At 46.2% G+C, this 19,038-nt stretch overlaps 1 pseudogene; it reads left to right on the forward strand.

The window, feature by feature from the left end:
- The first annotated feature begins 9,255 nt into the window (after positions 1-9,255).
- LOC122556283 (serotransferrin-B-like) overlaps positions 9,256-19,038 on the forward strand; it is an 80,339-nt pseudogene continuing 70,556 nt past the window's right edge.

Consider the following 19,038-nt stretch of genomic DNA (forward strand, 5'->3'; position numbering starts at 1 on the left):
CTGTCTCTGGGGAAGCTGTCTGCATCCCCATGGTGAGCACGAACTGCTGGACCTTCGCTGGGCTGAGGTAGCTATCCAGGCCCTCACTGGGGTCATTTACCTGCTCTGGAGTCATTGAGCCAAGGCAAGGGTCCGCACCGTCCAGTTCTGTGTCTGACAATGGGACTGTCAGAGGATCACAGCTCTCAGCTACCTGTAGTTGTGGGACAGTGGGTACCCCCTGGTTCTCAATGGGTAGAGGGTGGACTTCGGGGGGTCCGTTGTTTCCTGGTTGGGAGGAAATGCCCTCCTCTTTATCTACGGCGCTCTGTCTCTTCTTCTGGTGGTGATGACATTCTGTGCGCCCGTCTTCCCCATCTGAAGAGCTGGCCATCCCTCCCTCGTGCAGCTGTCTTTTCCCCCTTTGCTGGGAGGCTTTGGGGGCCTGGCCGGATTTTCTCTTCCTGTTTTTAACAGGTATCCACTCCTCTGCCTGCTCGATTACCTTCTCCTCCATTGCTTCCATCTGCCCAGCTAGAGCTAGGATCAGCTGCTGTGTCTCTCCGCTGGTTGCCACCTCCTCCACTCCGGCCTGTTCTTCTTTCTGGGTGCCACCAGACTGTTTCCCTGCTGTCTGGGTGCACATTACTGGTCTTTGGGGGTCCACGGCTCGCATTGCCACCTCCAGCCATCTGTGCGTAACTGGGGCCCCCCCGTCTTGGGAAGGTCTTGTACATGTGGCCTGCCTCTCTGCACAGGTTGCAGCTCTTTGCTTCCTGACAGTCCTTAGTCAGGTGACCCTCCTGTTTGCAGTTTCTGCAGATGGTCCCCTTGCAGTCCGCCGCCACGTGTCCCGACTTCCCGCAGGCTCGGCACACTTTCGGCTGCCCTGCATATGTCAGGTAGCCTCTGTTCCCTCCAATTGTGAAGCTCGAGGGTGGGTGAAGAGTGTTCCCATTGCCATCGACCTTCAGAGTCACCCTGACCTGCCACTTACTGGTCCAGATCCCAAAGGGGTCGATCACATCGGTGGCTTCTCCCTCAATTTGGACGTACCTTCTCAGGAAGGTCAGGACATCAGCCGCTGGAACATAGGGGTTGTACATATGGATTGTAACAACCCGATTCCTCTGTGCAGGAAGCACACACAATGGGGTTGCCGACAAGATGGAAAACAGCGGCTCCCCTTCCTTCTCCTTGAAGACCTTCAGGAGCTGTTCGCACTGCTTCACACTCCTGAAGGTCACATCAAAGTAGCCTGCCCTAGGGAAATCCTATAGGCAGTACACATCCGCTGCAGCGAACCCACAGCATCCCAGCAGCACTTTCTTGATAAACAGCATGCGGTCAAGCAGCGTACGATCCTCTATCTTCTTCACAGTCACCCGGACGGTGTTTCGAACCCCCTGCCCAGGGTTGCGGGCAGCTGTTGAGGCCATAGCTCTGAGGTTGGCTGGTCCCTGAATTGGTGTTAGGCTGAAGCCAGCATGAAGATCCACCAATAGCAGGTCAGCACAACCAAACGATCCTCCAACATCCAATCACAATCCAGCGATGATCTCCACTAGCTCTGATGACTCACAACTCGACCCCTGTCCTGATAAGAACAGACACTTGATCTTAGCCAAAAGGCCGAGAAGCAAACACTCAATAAATGCCAGTTGCTGGCTTACTGAGGTCCTGAAACTGATACAGTCTTTGTTACAGAATGGCTTTAGGGCGCAAGTGAATGAGTGGACACCTGTTTATTCACAAAAGCAACTTGTGTTGATCAACTTGGGAAAAATGTTCGAGGTTAGATGGTGTCATTCCCTTAGAAAGTCTGGAAGTGCTTCACAGTCAATGCGATTATTCAAATATAGCCAGCACTGGGTTGAAAAATAAACAGAGGCTATCCATTCCCACAAACAGCAAGGTGATCGCGACCACATGATGTCTGGAAGATATTAAGGATTAAATATTAAATATTGGCCAGGACATGGAGAGAACTTGATATATGCTGTGAGGCCATAGAGTCATAGACATATACAGCATGGAAACAGACCTTTCGGTCCAACCTGTCCATGCCGTCCAGATATCCCAACCCAATCTAGTCCCACCTGCCAGCACCCGGCCCATATCCCTCCAAACCCTTCCCATCCAAATGCCTCTTAAATGTTGCAATTGTACCAGCTTCCACCACTTCCTCTGGCAGCTCATTCCATACACGTACCACCCTCTGCGTGAAAAAGTTGCCCCTTAGGTCTCTTTTATATCTTTCCCCTCTCACCCTAAACCTATGCCCTCTAGTTCTGGACTTCCCAACCCCAGGGAAAAGACTTTGTCTATTTACCCTATCCATACCATTCATAATTTTGTAAACCTCTATAAGGTCACCCCTCAGCCTCCGACGCTCCAGGAAAAACAGCCCCAGCCCGTTCAGCCTCTCCCTAGAGCTCAAATCCACCAACCCTGGCAACATCTTTGTAGATCTTTTCTGAAACCTTTCAAGTCTCACAGCATCTTTCCGATAGGAAGGAGACCAGAATTGCATGCAATATTCCAACAGTGGCCTAACCAGAGGCAATATGACCTCCCAACTCTTGTACTCAATACTCTGATCAATAAAGGAAAGCATACCAAACGCCTTCTTCACTATCCTATCTCCCTGCGACTCCACTTTCAAGGAGCTATGAACCTGCACTCCAAGGTCTCTTTGTTCAGCAACACTCCCTTGGACCTTACCATTAAGTGTAAAAGTCTTGCGAAGATTTGTTTTCCCAAAATGCAGCACCTCGCTGAACACAAAGCTGTTGATCCCGGGACAAAGCCATGTTGACTATTTCTAATCAGTCCTTACCTTTCCAAATACATGTACATCCTATCCCTCAGGATTCCCTCCAAGAACTTGCCCACAACTGAGGTCAGGCTCACTGGTCTATAGTTCCCTGGCTTGTCTTTACCGCCCTTCTTAAACACTGGCACCGCATTTGCCAACCTCCAGTCTTCCGGCACCTCACCTATAACTATCGCAGATGCAAATATCTCAGTAAGAGGCCCAGCAATCACTTCTCTAGCTTCCCACAGAGTTCTCGGGTACACCTGATCAGGTCCTGGGGATTTATCATCCTTTACCCGTTTCAAGACATCCAGCACTTCCTCCTCTGTAATCTGGACATTTTGCAAGATGTCACCATTTATTTCCCTACAGTCTATATCTTTCATATCCTTTTCCACAGTAAATACTGATGCAAAATACTTGTTTAGTATCTCCCCCATTTTCTGTGGCTCCACACAAAGGCCGCCTTGCTGATCTTTGAGGGGCCCTATTCTCTCCCTAGCTACACTTTTGTCCTTAATGTATTTGTAAAAACCCTTTGGATTCTCCTCAATTCTATTTGCCAAAGCTATCTCATATCCCCTTTTTGCCCTCATGATTTCCCTCTTAAATATACTCCTACTGCCTTTATACTCTTCTAAGGATTCACTCGATCTATCCTGTCTATACCTGACATATGCTTCCTTTTTCTTAACCAACCCTCAATTTCTTTAGTCATCCAGCATTCCCTATAGTTACCAGCCTTCCCTTTCACCCTGACAGCAATATACATTTTCTGGATTCTCATTATCTCTTTTCTGAAGGCTTCCCATTTTCCAGCCGTCCCTTTACTTGTGAACATCTGCCTCCAATCAGCTGTCGAAGGTTCTTGCCTAATACCGTCAAAATTGGCCTTTCTCCAATTTAGAACTTCAACTTTTAGATCTGGTCTATCCTTTTCCATCACTATTTTCAATCTAATAGAATTATGGTCACTGGCCCCAAAGTGCTTGCCCACTGACACCTCAGTCACCTGCCCTGCCTTATTTCCCAAGAGTAGGTCAAGTTTTGCACCTTCTCTAGTAGGTACATCCACATACTGAATCAGAAAATTGTCTTGTATACACTTAACAAGTTCCTCTCCATCTGAACCTTTAACACTATGGCAGTCCCAGTCTATGTTTGGAAAGTTAAAATCCCCTACCATAACCACCCTATTATTCTTACAGATAGCTGAGATCTCCTTACAAGTTTGTTTCTCAATTTCCCTCTGACTATTAGGGGGTCTATAATACAGTCCCAGTAAGGTGATCATCCCTTTCTTATTTCTCAGTTCCACCCTAATAACTTCCCTGGATGTATTTCCAGGAATAACCTCCCTCAGCACAGCTGTAATGCTATCCCTTATCAAAAATGCCACTCCCCCTCTTCTCTTGCCTCCCTTTCTATCCTTCCTGTAGCATTTGTATCCTGGAACATTAAGCTGCCAGTCCTGCCCATCCCTGAGCCATGTTTCTGTAATTACTATGATATTCCCAGTCCCATGTTCCTAACCATGCCCTGAGTTCATCTGCCTTCCCTGTTAGGCCCCTTGCATTGAAATAAATGCAGTTTAATTTATTAGTCCTACCTTGTCCCTGCTTGCTCTGACTTATTGACTCACTTCTGTTCTCAGCTGTACCCGTCTCAGATTGATCTCTTTCCTCACTATCTCCCTGGATCCCATCCCCCCCACCTTACTAGTTTAAATCCTCCCGAGCAGTTCTAGCAAATTTCCCTGCCAGTATATTAGTCCCCTTCCAATTTAGGTGCAATCTGTCCTTCTTGTACAGGTCACTTCTACCCCAAAAGAGATTCCAATGATCCAAAAGTGTGAATCCTTCTCCCATACACCAGCTCCTCAGCCATGCAGTCATCTGCTCTATCCTCCTAATCCTGCCCTCACTAGCTTGTAGCACCGGGAGTAATCCAGATATTACTACTCTTGAGGACCTCCTTTTTAAATTTCTGCCTAACTCTGTGTAATCACCCTTTGGAATCTCAACCTTTCCCCTTCCTATGTTGTTGGTTCCAATGTGGGCAATGACCTCCTGCTGGCCCCTCTCCTCCTTGAGAACATTCTGCACCTTCTCTGAGACATCCTTGATCCTGGCACCAGGGAAATAACGCACCATTCTGCTTTTTCTCTGCTGGCCACAGAAACGTCTGTCTGTACATTGGACTACAGAATCCCCTAACACAATTGATCTCTTGGAAGCTGACGTACCCCTCGTTGCATTAAAGCCAGTCTCAATACCAGAAACTTGGCTGTTCATGCTACGTTCCCCTGAGAATCCATCACCCCCCCACATTTTCCAAAACATCATACCTGCTTGAAATGGGTATATCCACAAAAGACTCTTGCACTAGGTGCCTACTATTCTACATTGACCTGAGAAAGCAGATGGGAGTTTTGTTTGACATTTCGCCTGATACTCCCTGGCACCTCCAGCAGCCTGGACTCCTTCAGCTCTCTAGTGAAGGGCCAGTCTCGCTCCTGTTCTCAAGTGACTGGAAGGGACTTCGGCCTATAAATTTCCGAATGAGAGGCAAGATTGCTACTAATGAACACAGGTTAGCGCCACACATGCCATGTCTCAGCATGTATGATATTTAAATCTTCTCATTCAGATGTGAGAATGTCACCAATTGAGCCAAACGGAAGAAAATTCAGTTTTTAGACATTGGAATTAGAACGTAAGAGGTGGAATAGGCAATTCAGCCCTTTGAGCCTGCTCTGCCATTCGATATGATCATGGCTTGATCTTATCCTGGTCTCAAATCCACTTTACCTCCTGATCCCCATAGGCCTTCATCCCACTTTCCATCCATTTCTTTCTTGAACCTGTTGATTGACTTTGTCTCTGCACTGTGGGGCAGTGAGTTCCGCAGATTCACAACATGTATAACCTGACATTCCAGATCTTAACTAAGAAGGCTGACCAAAATCTTCATCAATATGGTCCATTTAAGCACAGCCTTTGAGGAAGGTAATGAGAAAGTGGTTTATGTTTGACTTCCGGACATTGAGATTTCCAGGATGATATGAGGGCTGAGGGAGCAGGTGCATGAGAGAACAGAATGAGACAAACAGAGAGATTCGGGGTTGGGGCGTTGAATTAGGATGTTACAGAGAGCGGGAGGATGGAACTATACAGAGCATTAAACATAACATTGAGAACTTTGAGCTTGAGATGTTGATGGACAGGCAACCAATATGGATCAATGGGTACAGCAGAGATCTATGTGCAAAATATCTGGTGCCCTTACAAACAGTCGTGATGAGATCTTGACAAGCCAGGAGTAGAGGTTGGGAAAGGCAGAAATTTGGAAATCAGTCCCCAAGCATATATTTACTAATATTAAATTGATGATGCATCTTTAAACAGAAAAGCTGGAAATGTTTTACTTTTTAAAAAAAAATTGCCTGCTCATTTCCCAAAATGAAGGGTTTATCTGAATTGCTAAAGTTGGTTTGTTCCGGTAAGTTTTTGTGAAATACTCAGTAAACAGAAGTCTCCATTGTCATCTGTTGACATGTTAATTCGGATCATTAAAAGGAACCAAAGAGCATAGAGATCTCCCGAGAGCTGCTGGAAATAGATTGTCTCTCACTTTCACCAGTCTTTCAACATATGGGACGGGATCAGGCTGCTGGCTTTTATCTTGGGAATTATTGGTCAGTCACTTTCTAATTCTTTTAGAGTAAAATTTGCTTAGTTTGAACGCTCACATTTTGGAATTTGAGCACTGTATTGGGGAAAGCTGTTAGCTTCTGTATTGTATGCATATTTTTGCCTAAGAGGGAGATTCATTGGGGTGGGGGGAGGGGGCGGGGTGTAATTTTGCATTGTATTTATCAAACGCACTTAAAAAACCACTACACACTACACACACACATACACTTTCTCACACTCACAACCCCCAACCCAGACAGACAAACACACACAGACAGACAAAGACCCACATGCACACATATATTTTGTGGGGTGAATTTGTACTTTCAGGATTACATTGTACTTTGCTCAAAAACTGCATGCATTCATGTAGAACTCTGAGCTCAAAAACTGGATGAATTTATGTAAAACTCCATTATCTCACTTTTTAGAATCAATCTAAACATCATGGCATAGACAGAGAACACAGGGGGCCCACACCTTCAACATATTGTCTAGCTATCACCATTATTAACAGCTAACCCGAGAATGCAACTTTTTTAAAAAAAGATTTTGTGATTTACACATGAAAGAAGTGAAACCATCACTGTATTTTAACAGATGAAAGGCTTAACAGACAATCAATTTTTCAATGTATAATTTCAGTTACATCACACTGCTATAAATTCTGTGTTAGGATTGAGCCATCCACTACCACCTGATGAAGGAGTGACGTTCAGAAAGCTAGTGTGCTTCCAATTAAACCTGTTGGACTATAACCTGGTGTTGTGTGATTTTTAACTTTGTACACCCCAGTCCAACACCGGCATCTCTGAATCATGACTTAAAAAACCAACATCACTGGCCTCCTAAATAGAATGTTGATTATTAACAGATAGCATCAATTATTTCTCCAGTTTAAACAATGACTGTCCTTTTGTTTGAGGTCTGTGGTGCCATCCTGTCTGTAAATGTGTTTGGCTGCATCATCCCACAATGATTTCATCTGGCTCAGAGTTAGGTTTCTGCTTTTTTGTGTGAGAGGAAGATCTCTCTTGTCCTATTGGCAACACTGGAACTGCAGACAGATCACTGCAGTCACTGCGGAAGGCAGGTTAGGAGGTAAATTGGAATCTTTTGCTGGGCCTTTACTGGAAGGCCCTGGTGAGCGAGGTGTGTGACCCGGATTCAGAACAGTGGGTACATTATACTTGGGAGAGGGGTGTGAACAATTGGGGAAATAACTCTGTCAGGCAAAGGGAAACCAAACTGTAGGAACCCTCCTCTCAGCCTGCAAGAAAACGGCCACCTACTTTCCCAGGACAGCTTGCTATATAGTTATTAGAATAGGAGACCACAGGAGCAGATGTAGGCCATTCAGCCTAGGGAGTATGCTCTGCCATTCAACAAGATTGTCACTGATTTGATAATCCTTCACTCCACTTTCTTGTCTCTTCCCAAAATTCTTGATTCCCATGATGATTAAAAAAATTGGGGCAGAAGGTGATCATGGGAAGGGGTTGCTGTGACGGCATGTTCACTTTGCTGTTCTTTCGCCTGGCTTCTGCTTCTTCCTGACGGCACATGTCGAGATCCTTGACCCCTTCCCAGATGCTCCTCCTCCACTTTTGACGATCTTGGGCCAGTGATTCCCAGGTGTCTGTGGGAATGCTGCACTTCACCAGTGAAGCCTCAAGGGTATCCCTGATGCGCTTCCTCTACCACCTCAGCCTTGAATATATTTAGACGCCCTGCCCCTGAATTCATCAAATTCACTACCCTGTGGTTGAATAAATTCCTCTTCAACTCAGTCTCAAATGTGCAAGCCATTACTCTGAGATTATGCCATCTGGCCCCAAAGTTTCCCACAGGAGAAACAGCATTTCCGCATCTACCCTGTCAAATCCCCCAGGAATCTAGTGTTTCAATAAGATCACTTCTTGTTCTTCCAAACTCCTGTGAGCATAGACACAAACTACTCAACCACTCCACAGAAAGCATACCTGGTTTCAGCCGAGTGAACCTCCTCCGAACTGCCTCTATCACCAGTACGTCACTCCTTACATAAGGGGCAACAAACTCTTTACAGCTGTGGTCTAACTAGTGCCTTGTATAGTTTTAGCAAAACCTCCCTGCTTTTATGTTTCGTTCCCTTTGAAATAAAAGCCAACATTCCATTTACCTTTCCTATTACCCAATGAATTTGGATGTTAGCATTTTGTGATTCATGGGCAAGATTCACGAATCCCTCTGATCCGTAGCTTTCTGCTGTCTTTCTCCATTTAAATAATGTTCAGCTGCTCTACTCTTCCTTCCAAAGTGCATAACCTCACATTTCCGCACATTATATTCAACCTGCCAAATTATTCCCACTCACTTAACCTATTCATATCTCTCTGCAGACTCTTTGGGTCATTGTTACCACTTGCCTTCTCTCCCACCCCCCTTGCTATTTTTGTTTCATCTGCAAACCTGTCTATTGTACATTCACTTTCCTCATCCAAGTCATCAATATATATTGTTAATAACTGCCGTCCCAGCATTGATCCCTTTTGCACACCATTAGTTATAGGTTTCCATCCTGAAAAACTCCCCCTTATCCTGACTCCCTGTCTACTACCAGTTAGTGCATCTTCTATCCATGTTTCCATACTACCTCCAACACCATAGGCTGTTATCTTATTAACCCAGTTTGGGTTCCACTAGGGCCACTCAGCTCCTGATCCCATTGCAACCTGCGTTCAAGCATTGATGCAATGTATGAAAACTAGAAGTGAGACGAGCATGACTGTCCTTGACATCAAAGCCAAGTGTGATCAAATGTGGCATCAAGGAACCCATCAAAACTGGAGTCAACAGGAATCAAGAGTAAACTCTCTGCTGGTGGAAGTCTTACATGGCACATCACAGAATGGTTATTGTTGGAAATCATTCATCTCAGTTCCAGGCCATCTCTGTAGGAGTTCCTCAGGGTAGTGTCCTGGGACCATGCATCTTTAGCTGCTTCAACAATGACCTTCTCTCCAACATAAGATCTACAAGGCACAAGTCAAGAGGGTGATGGAATATTCTGCACTTGCTTGGATGGGTGCAGCTCCAATAAAATTTCAGAAGCTTGACACCATCCAGGACAAAGCAGCCTGCTTGATTGACACCAAATCCTTCCACCACTGCCTCTCAGTAGCAGCAATATGTACTATCTACAGGTTGCACTGCAGAATTTTACCAAAGATCTTTAGACAGCGCCTTCCAAATCCATGACCAATTCCATATGGAAGGACAAGGGCAGTCGATACATGAGAATAACATGCCAGTTCAGCTTCAAGCCACTCACCACCCTGACTTGGAAATATATTGCTGTTTCTTCAGTGTTGCAGAGTTAACATCTCAATACAGGAATTCCCTCCCAAAGGACATTATAGATAGCAGATGGACTGCAGCGATTCAAGAAGGCAGCTCACCACCACCTTCTCAAGGGCAACTAGTGATGGACAATAAATGCTGGCCCTGCCAATGATTCCCAAAGCCAATGAGTAAATGAAACAAAGTAACCTAATGTATGGTATCTTATCAAATGCCTTCTGACAATTCAAATATGTTGTATCGACTGCTTTGCCCTTATTTATCCTGCTTGTTAGTTCCTCAAAGAATTCTGGTAATTTCTCAAGAATATTTCCCCTTCATTAATCCATGCTGACTCAGCTTGATCATATTATATAGTTTTAAATGCTCTGCTCGTCCATTTTTTAAAATACAAACCAGTACTTTTTCCATAACAGATGTTAAGCTAACTTGCCTGCTTCTTGTTTCCTTCACTTTTTAATTAATGGTACTACATTGGCAGTTTTCCAATGTGCTGGAACTTTCCAGAATCCAAGGATTCCTGGAAGATTTCTACCAATGTGTCTACTTACTCTGTAGCTACTTTCTTTAATACCCAGGATGCATTGAAACCTGGTTTTATAGATCATATTGATCCAAATCATCTGCTATTTCCTGGTTGACCATTATTATTTCCCTCTACCTGTATTCACTTTACCTTCTCTCCTTATTTTTATCAACTGAAAGAAGCTCTTACCATCCTTTTTGATGTTACTTGTCCGTCATGACGTTACCTATATTTACATTTCCCTATGCAGATAAAATATCAACAGAGGTAGGTGGCTAAAGCCTTGGATCTAGCATCAGCGCTGTGGCACCTTTTTTCATAGCCAACTCCGATGCATTAGGAGAATTGAAAATCTGAATCATTGTTCTCCTCTCCCACAGCTGGGGTCATCTCATCTGTCGATGATAAATTACGTTGGTGCACCACCAGTGAGCAAGAAGGGCAGCAACTGGACATCAGTCAGCTGTGTCCAGGCTGACTCCATGAAGACTGCATTCAGAAAGTTGGGGTAAATGTCAACAGCATATTTAACAAGCTCATTTTATATAGTGTGAAGCGTATTGGATTGTCCAGCCTATCCCTGTTGTTTCAACAGGGGATCAATACTTGAAAAACTTGGTTGCTTTGTCAACATTAATTAAGTAAGCTAGGTAGAAAGGAGTGTGGGAATTCTATTGGAATGTGTATTTTGACGTGAGTGGTATTTTTGGATTTGAGAATTTGGGTGTATATTTGGAATGTTGGATGTGTTTGTGGAAAGTGCTGGATTATATTTGAAATGCAAGAGCCGGGGTTAATTGGGCAAATGTAACTATAGGGAGAACTGGTAGCAAGCTTTATTTGATCCTGACGTGAACTCTCAGTTTGGTGGTTTCTGTACTAAAAGTAAAGGAAATCTCCCTTCAAGACAGCCCAACAAATAAACAGTCATGCAAAGATAGTAGAATTTCACCTTGGATTGGATATTCCTTCCATACTTTAGTTCACAAAACAAATCAACTTTTTCTAGGACCTGTTCCCATTTTGAAAAGTACTGCCTGATTTTCATTTGAAGAACAAGGCCAAGTGTAGTCTTTAGGTGGGTCTGAGGGAGAGATGGGAGTAAGATGTCAGAGTTTATGGATAAAGTTTAATTCTTTTTAAAAATCAAATATCCTGTTCTCATTTGGAAAGTTCTGTTCCGACATCCTCAAACTGGCATTGCTGTAATTACACTCTTACACCAATAGTGGGAGTATGTTGAAGCCGCCATTAAGCTATGTTAAAGTTGTAGCAGCGATCCAGGCCACTTGCTACAATCAATGGTTACCGGAGTTTGCCTTTCATTCAGAAATGGTCTAAATCCTGTTTATCTCTTCTGTTCCTCAATTGCTTTACCGGTGGTTACTTTCCAATCAACTGCCTTGATCTTTCCCAGTTCATGTGGTTGCTGCCTCCACAAACATTGGAACAATATTCTACAGCCTCCCAACTCCCTATGTGAGGATTTTGTTCCTCCTCTGTCTCCTGAATCTCTGATATTTCCCTCTCTGTCCTAAATCTCTGATACCTTGTAGCTATGGCCTTTTGTTCTGGGGCTACTGGCCATCAAATACTGGGAATATCTGGTGTCCAGCTATCCTGTCCCTTCCTGCATCTTGTGAATAATAATCCCACTGTATTATTTATTCTGATGGAAAATAATTAAGTTTTCCTTTGCATTCTGATTCCTTCATACTAGGCTTCAACCCCAGTGAATCTGTGTTCTCTTCATTGCAACATTACAGATCATTTCTGAAGTGTTATGAACTTCACTGATGTTATTATAGGGCAAGTCAGATCCCTGACTGAAACCTGGCTTTATAGATCATATTTTGATTTGGTTTGGTTTTTAAAAATGGTCTTTCCCCAAAACAACTGCACACAATGCAGCAAATACAGCTTGATAATAAAACAGGATATATTGACAAAAGAAATGAAAGTAAATAGATTAAACTGGGCTGTCTACTCATGACAAAAATTCAAAGATTTTTAAATGCACAGTAAAAAGCAGAATTCCATTAATCCCAAAACAATGCTTCATAAATTTAAAAACAATAGCTCTGCATAGTACCCAAAAATATCACTTGTCCACTAACCAAACTGAGGTTGTAAGCTTTCTAAAAAAAAATCATTCATAGGAAGTGGTTGTTGCTGGCCAAGTCAACCTCAATTGCCCAGAGGTAATCACATTGATATGGGTCCAGAGTCACATGTACACTGGACCAGCTAAGGATGGCAGATTTCCTTCCTAAATGACATTTGCGAACCAGGTAGGTTTTTATAACAATTGATAGCAGTCAGTTTTCAGCTTGATTTTGCTTCGGAATTTTATTTAATTCAAATTTACCATGATGGGATTTGAAGCCCTCAGAACATTAACTCAGAGATTTGAATTATTCGCCCAGCAATGTTACTAATACCCTGCCACCTCCCCGTGAATTCTGTATTTTCTGTCATTAATACCTTGAACACCACTAGTTTTTATGGAAAGTTTTATTAAGTGTCTATTTCTAACTAAAGTTTGGATGTACAAATTGACATCAGAAAATATTGACAAACTTAAAATCTCTTGAAGAATTTCATCAATCCTCTACCTTACTGGCCCACTCTATAACCTTGACTACAGTCAAGAGAACGGATGCACCCTATCCTTGCCCGCAGATTCTAATCCATACTCTCTCTATGCTAAGAGAAGTTTTTGTCAAGGTTCATCCCGAGCAGCTCTGTGACACAGGATGCACACTGAGAAAAACATTGACTGTGTCTGAAGGACCAGCAACTTGGTGAAAGACATTCATTGGTCTGCCTGAAACTTGTTGGTCTTCCAGAGCAAGGAGTTGACCCCAACTGAGTGTTGCAGACTGGCACATTCCAGGGTTCAGGATGACGTGCTGAAGTATGCGCAAAAGCTTGGGGCAGCTGCCGCCAAGGCGCAGTGGGAAAAGATCACTGATTGTGGTCATTCTGCTGAAGTTAAATGAGAGTCCGTTCAGTTATCAAACCTTCCCGGTACCTCAAATGTATTTAAATATCATCTTGTACAAGTAAGAAATGCCTTTGGTTTGTTTGTTGGATAGAATCAAACTCCAATCTTTGTCTTGTTTCTTCATATGCCACTGTACAGAACTGTACTGCTTAAGTGACTATGTATGTATATAAAGCTATTTTGAAATTAAAAAATACACTAAGCTTCTCAGGTATACAAACTACTTTGGTTGACACAAATGTTAGCTTTGTACCTTCCTTCCATTCAGAAAAAATATCTGCGTCATTTATTTTGACTGGGCTGAAATGAGGTTTGCACCCATAGCTGGGCACAAAGAGTATAAGAATATGAAAGGATAAAACTCAAAGAAAAAAGAAAGACGCACACAGATTCACATGCACACACAGACAAATGAGGAAGAGAATGAGTGGACTGAGACAAGAATCTGAGATATAGCTGCACAGATAGAACTGAGGGGTTAGATAGGGGATCACAGTGGAAAGATTTGAGAGGAAAGGAGGCACTAAAGGGAACATGCCCTCAGTAGGAATGAGGGGAAGAAGAACATCAGAGGGACAGAGAAGTGAGATGAGACCATATTTCCGACTAAGGGGTGGGCAATACCAAATTCAGCAACGTGTAACAAACACACTGAGAGAAGCAGGCATCTACTCTGAGGAAGTCAGTTCACTCACAGAGTCTTTTGTTTTGCAGCTGGCTGAAGCTGATGCTGTTGTTCTTCACAGCTCATTAATGATTATTGCAGAAAAGTGCGGTCTAGTCCCAGTTATGACTGAATATTACAACAAAGGTAGGTGTGTCTCCGCACTGACTCTCAGACTTACCTTCCTCTCTCTGTGCTCGTGGATAGTAACAATCTTCATTTCCCACCATCGACCGACCTGATAATGTGTCAGTAACTGATCAGACAACGGTTCCTCTCCATTCCCCAGTCCCCTCCACAATCAGCCGATGTTCTGGTGCCATTTCCCCCACATTTACTCAGCGAGTCGTGAGTTCATGGAATGCCCTGCCAGTAGCAGTGGTGGACTCTCCCGATTTATGGGCATTTAAACGGGCATTGGATAGGCATATGGAGGATATTGGGCTAGTGTAGGTTAGGTGGGCTTGGATCGGTGCCACATCGAGGGCCAAAGGGCCTGTACTGCGCTGTATTTTTCTATGTTCTATGTTCTATGTTCTATGTAGTGATCCTCAACCTCACCCAGGCTGACTCTCCACCAGCCATACCAAATAGTATCCAGTGTTGTCTTGGTGTTACTACAGAGGCAGGTATAAGTTCAAAGGGAGGGGTTCAAATCTTTTTTATTCTATTTGTCTAAAATACCAGCTGCTTGTGCATGATTTTCTCAAAAGCCCGTGCACTGGCATTCTGGGGAGGGCACAGTTACTTTGTCACTTGGAATAAGAGCACAGCCCTGGACAGTTGCACAGATACACCAGGGGCACGTGCCACCCAGAAGGATTCCTACATTTAGGAGCACTGGCTGTGACTGAAACTCCATTCACAAAGGGGTGATCAGACAGCAATGTGACAGTGAACCATGTCTCCACTGTACACACGGTCTGGCAGGAGCTGGCAGGATCACTTTTGCCTATGGGTTTTACCCTGTGGGCACCTTTCAGGCTGCAGAGTCTGTAACCCGTACTGAACAGCTGCACTCAAGTCAAGCAAGTAACTGAGCAAGAGTTAATCTTCCTTGTAATTCTGTTTCTATATCTACAGATAATCTTGAACCATGCAGGGACCCGGCTGCACACACAGAACGTTGTGAGATTCAGAAATTATATTTCTGTGATCAATGTTCCTATGGGGGAGGTGATGGTCCAGAGAGACAAGTAACGATTGAGAGATCCAGGATCTATGAAAATGCAGAATTATGAGTCTAATAATGACCCATGACCACTACTAATTGTAGATAAAACATATCTGGTTCTCTAATCCCCTATAGGGAACGGAACTGGCGTCCTTACTTGGTCTGGCATACATGGGACTCCAGGCCACACGGCAATGTGGTTGACTCTTAACTGTACCCTGGGCAAATTGGGGTGATAGTAAATGCTGACCTAGTTGGTGATGTTCTCAGTCCAAAAAAATGGTAATGGCATTCTCAAACTTGCAGGCACCTCTGTTGAACTTTACCTCCTCACTGGGACTGGGGCTGTATCTCCTCACTGGGACTGGGGCTGTATCTCCTCACTGGGTCTGGGGCTGTATCTCCTAACCGGGACTGGGGCTGTATGTCCTCACTGGGACTGGGGCTTTATCTCCTCACTGGGACTGGGACTGTTGCTCCTCACTGGAACTGGGGCTGTATCTCCTCACTGGGTCTGGGGCTGTATCTCCTCACCGGGACTGGGGCTGTATCTCCACACTGGGATTGGGCTGTATCTCCTCACTGGGACTGTGGCTCCTCACTGGAACTGGGGCTGTATCTCCTCACTGGGACTGGGGCTGTATCTCCTCACTGGGACTGGGGCTGTATCTCCTCACTGGGATTGGGCTGTATCTCCTCACTGGGTCTGGGGCTGTATCTCCTCACCGGGACTGGGGCTGTATCTCCTCATTGGGTCTGGGGCTGTATCTTCTCACTGGATCTGGGGCTGTATCTCATCACCGGGACTGGGCTGTATCTCCACACTAGGACTGGGGTTGCATCTCCTGACTGAGAATGGGGCTGTATCTCCTCATTGGGACTGGGGTTGTATCTCCTTACTGGGACTGGGGCTGTATCTCCTCAATGGACTGGGGCTATATCTCCTCACTGGGACTGGGGCTGTATCTCCTCACTGGGACTGGGGCTGTATCTCCTCATTGGGACTGGGGCTGTATCTCCTCACTGGGATTGGGCTGAATCTCCTCACTGGGTCTGGGGCTGTATCTCCTCACCGGGACTGGGGCTGTATCTCCTCATTGGGTCTGGGGCTGTATCTTCTCACTGGATCTGGGGCTGTATCTCATCACTGGGACTGGGCTGTATCTCCACACTAGGACTGGGGTTGCATCTCCTCACTGAGAATGGGGCTGTATCTCCTCACTGGGACTGGGGTTGTATCTCCTCACTGGGACTGGGGCTGTATCTCCTCAATGGACTGGGGCTGTATCTCCTCACTGGGACTGGGGTTGTATCTCCTCACTGGGACTGGGGCTGTATCTCCTCACTGGGACTGGGGCTGTATCTCCTCACTGGGACTGGGGCTGTATCTCCTCATTGGGACTGGGCTGTATCTTGCCACTTGGTCTGGGACTGTATCTCCTCACTGCGACTGGGGTTGTATCTCCTCACTGGGACTGGGGCTGTATCTCCTCAGTGGGACTGGGCAGTATCTCCTCACTGGGACTCAGGCTGGGATGTGTCTCCTCCCTGGGATTGGGGCTGTATCTCGTCTCTGGGACTGGGACTGTATCTCCTCACTGGTACTGGGCTGTATCTCCTCATTGGGATTGGGGCTGTATCTCGTCACTGGCACTGGGCTGTATGTCCTCACTGGGACTGGGGCTGTATGTCCTCACTGGGACTGGGCTGTATGTCCTCACTGGGACTGGGTTGTATGTCCTCACTGAGATTGGGGCTTTATCTCCTCACTGGGACTGGGACTGTGGCTCCTCACTGGAACTGGGGCTGTATCTCCTCACTGGAACTGGGGCTTTGTCTCCTCACTGGGCCCTAGCTGTATCTCCTCACTGGGATTGGGGTTGTATCTCCTCACTGGGACTTGGGCTGTGTCTCCTCATTGGGACTGGGGCTGTATCTCGCCACTAGGACTGGGACTGTATCTCCTCACTGGGACCGGGACCGTATCTTCTCACTGGGACTGGGCTGTATCTCCTCACTGGAACTAGGGCTGTATCTCCTCACTGGGATTGGGGTTATATCTCCTCACTGGGACTGGGGCTGAATCTCCTCACTGGGACTGGGGCTGTATCTCCTACTGGGACTGGGGCTGTATCTCCTCACTGGGACTGGGCTGTGTCTCCTCACTGGGACTGGGATTGTATCTCCTCACTGGCACTTCGGCTGTATCTCCTCACTGTGACTGGGGCTGTATCTCCTCATTGGGACTGGGGCTGTATCTCATCACTGGGACTGCGCTGTATCTCCACACTAGGACTGGGGTTGCATCTCCTGACTGAGAATGGGGCTGTATCTCCTCATTGGGACTGGGGTTGTATCTCCTTACTGGGACTGGGGCTGTATCTCCTCAATGGACTGGGGCTATATCTCCTCACTGGGACTGGGGCTGTATCTCCTCACTGGGACTGGGGCTGTATCTCCTCATTGGGACTGGGGCTGTATCTCCTCACTGGGATTGGGCTGAATCTCCTCACTGGGTCTGGGGCTGTATCTCCTCACCGGGACTGGGGCTGTATCTCCTCATTGGGTCTGGGGCTGTATCTTCTCACTGGATCTGGGGCTGTATCTCATCACTGGGACTGGGCTGTATCTCCACACTAGGACTGGGGTTGCATCTCCTCACTGAGAATGGGGCTGTATCTCCTCACTGGGACTGGGGTTGTATCTCCTCACTGGGACTGGGGCTGTATCTCCTCAATGGACTGGGGCTGTATCTCCTCACTGGGACTGGGGTTGTATCTCCTCACTGGGACTGGGGCTGTATCTCCTCACTGGGACTGGGGCTGTATCTCCTCACTGGGACTGGGGCTGTATCTCCTCATTGGGACTGGGCTGTATCTTGCCACTTGGACTGGGACTGTATCTCCTCACTGCGACTGGGGTTGTATCTCCTCACTGGGACTGGGGCTGTATCTCCTCAGTGGGACTGGGCAGTATCTCCTCACTGGGACTCAGGCTGGGATGTGTCTCCTCCCTGGGATTGGGGCTGTATCTCGTCTCTGGGACTGGGACTGTATCTCCTCACTGGTACTGGGCTGTATCTCCTCATTGGGATTGGGGCTGTATCTCGTCACTGGTACTGGGCTGTATGTCCTCACTGGGACTGGGGCTGTATGTCCTCACTGGGACTGGGCTGTATGTCCTCACTGGGACTGGGTTGTATGTCCTCACTGAGATTGGGGCTTTATCTCCTCACTGGGACTGGGACTGTGGCTCCTCACTGGAACTGGGGCTGTATCTCCTCACTGGAACTGGGGCTTTGTCTCCTCACTGGGCCCTAGCTGTATCTCCTCACTGGGATTGGGGTTGTATCTCCTCACTGGGACTTGGGCTGTGTCTCCTCATTGGGACTGGGGCTGTATCTCGCCACTAGGACTGGGACTGTATCTCCTCACTGGGACCGGGACCGTATCTTCTCACTGGGACTGGGCTGTATCTCCTCACTGGAACTAGGGCTGTATCTCCTCACTGGGATTGGGGTTATATCTCCTCACTGGGACTGGGGCTGAATCTCCTCACTGGGACTGGGGCTGTATCTCCTACTGGGACTGGGGCTGTATCTCCTCACTGGGACTGGGCTGTGTCTCCTCACTGGGACTGGGATTGTATCTCCTCACTGGCACTTCGGCTGTATCTCCTCACTGTGACTGGGGCTGTATCTCCTCATTGGGACTGGGGCTGTATCTCCTCACTGGGTCTGGGGCTGTATCTTCTCACTGGATCTGGGGCTGTATCTCATCACTGGGACTGGGCTGTATCTCCACACTAGGACTGGGGTTGCATCTCCTGACTGA

The sequence above is a fragment of the Chiloscyllium plagiosum genome, unplaced genomic scaffold (genome assembly GCF_037043375.1).
Source record: "Chiloscyllium plagiosum isolate Xiang-an unplaced genomic scaffold, Cpla_swu_hap1 HiC_scaffold_13, whole genome shotgun sequence".
Lineage (NCBI taxonomy): Eukaryota > Metazoa > Chordata > Chondrichthyes > Orectolobiformes > Hemiscylliidae > Chiloscyllium > Chiloscyllium plagiosum.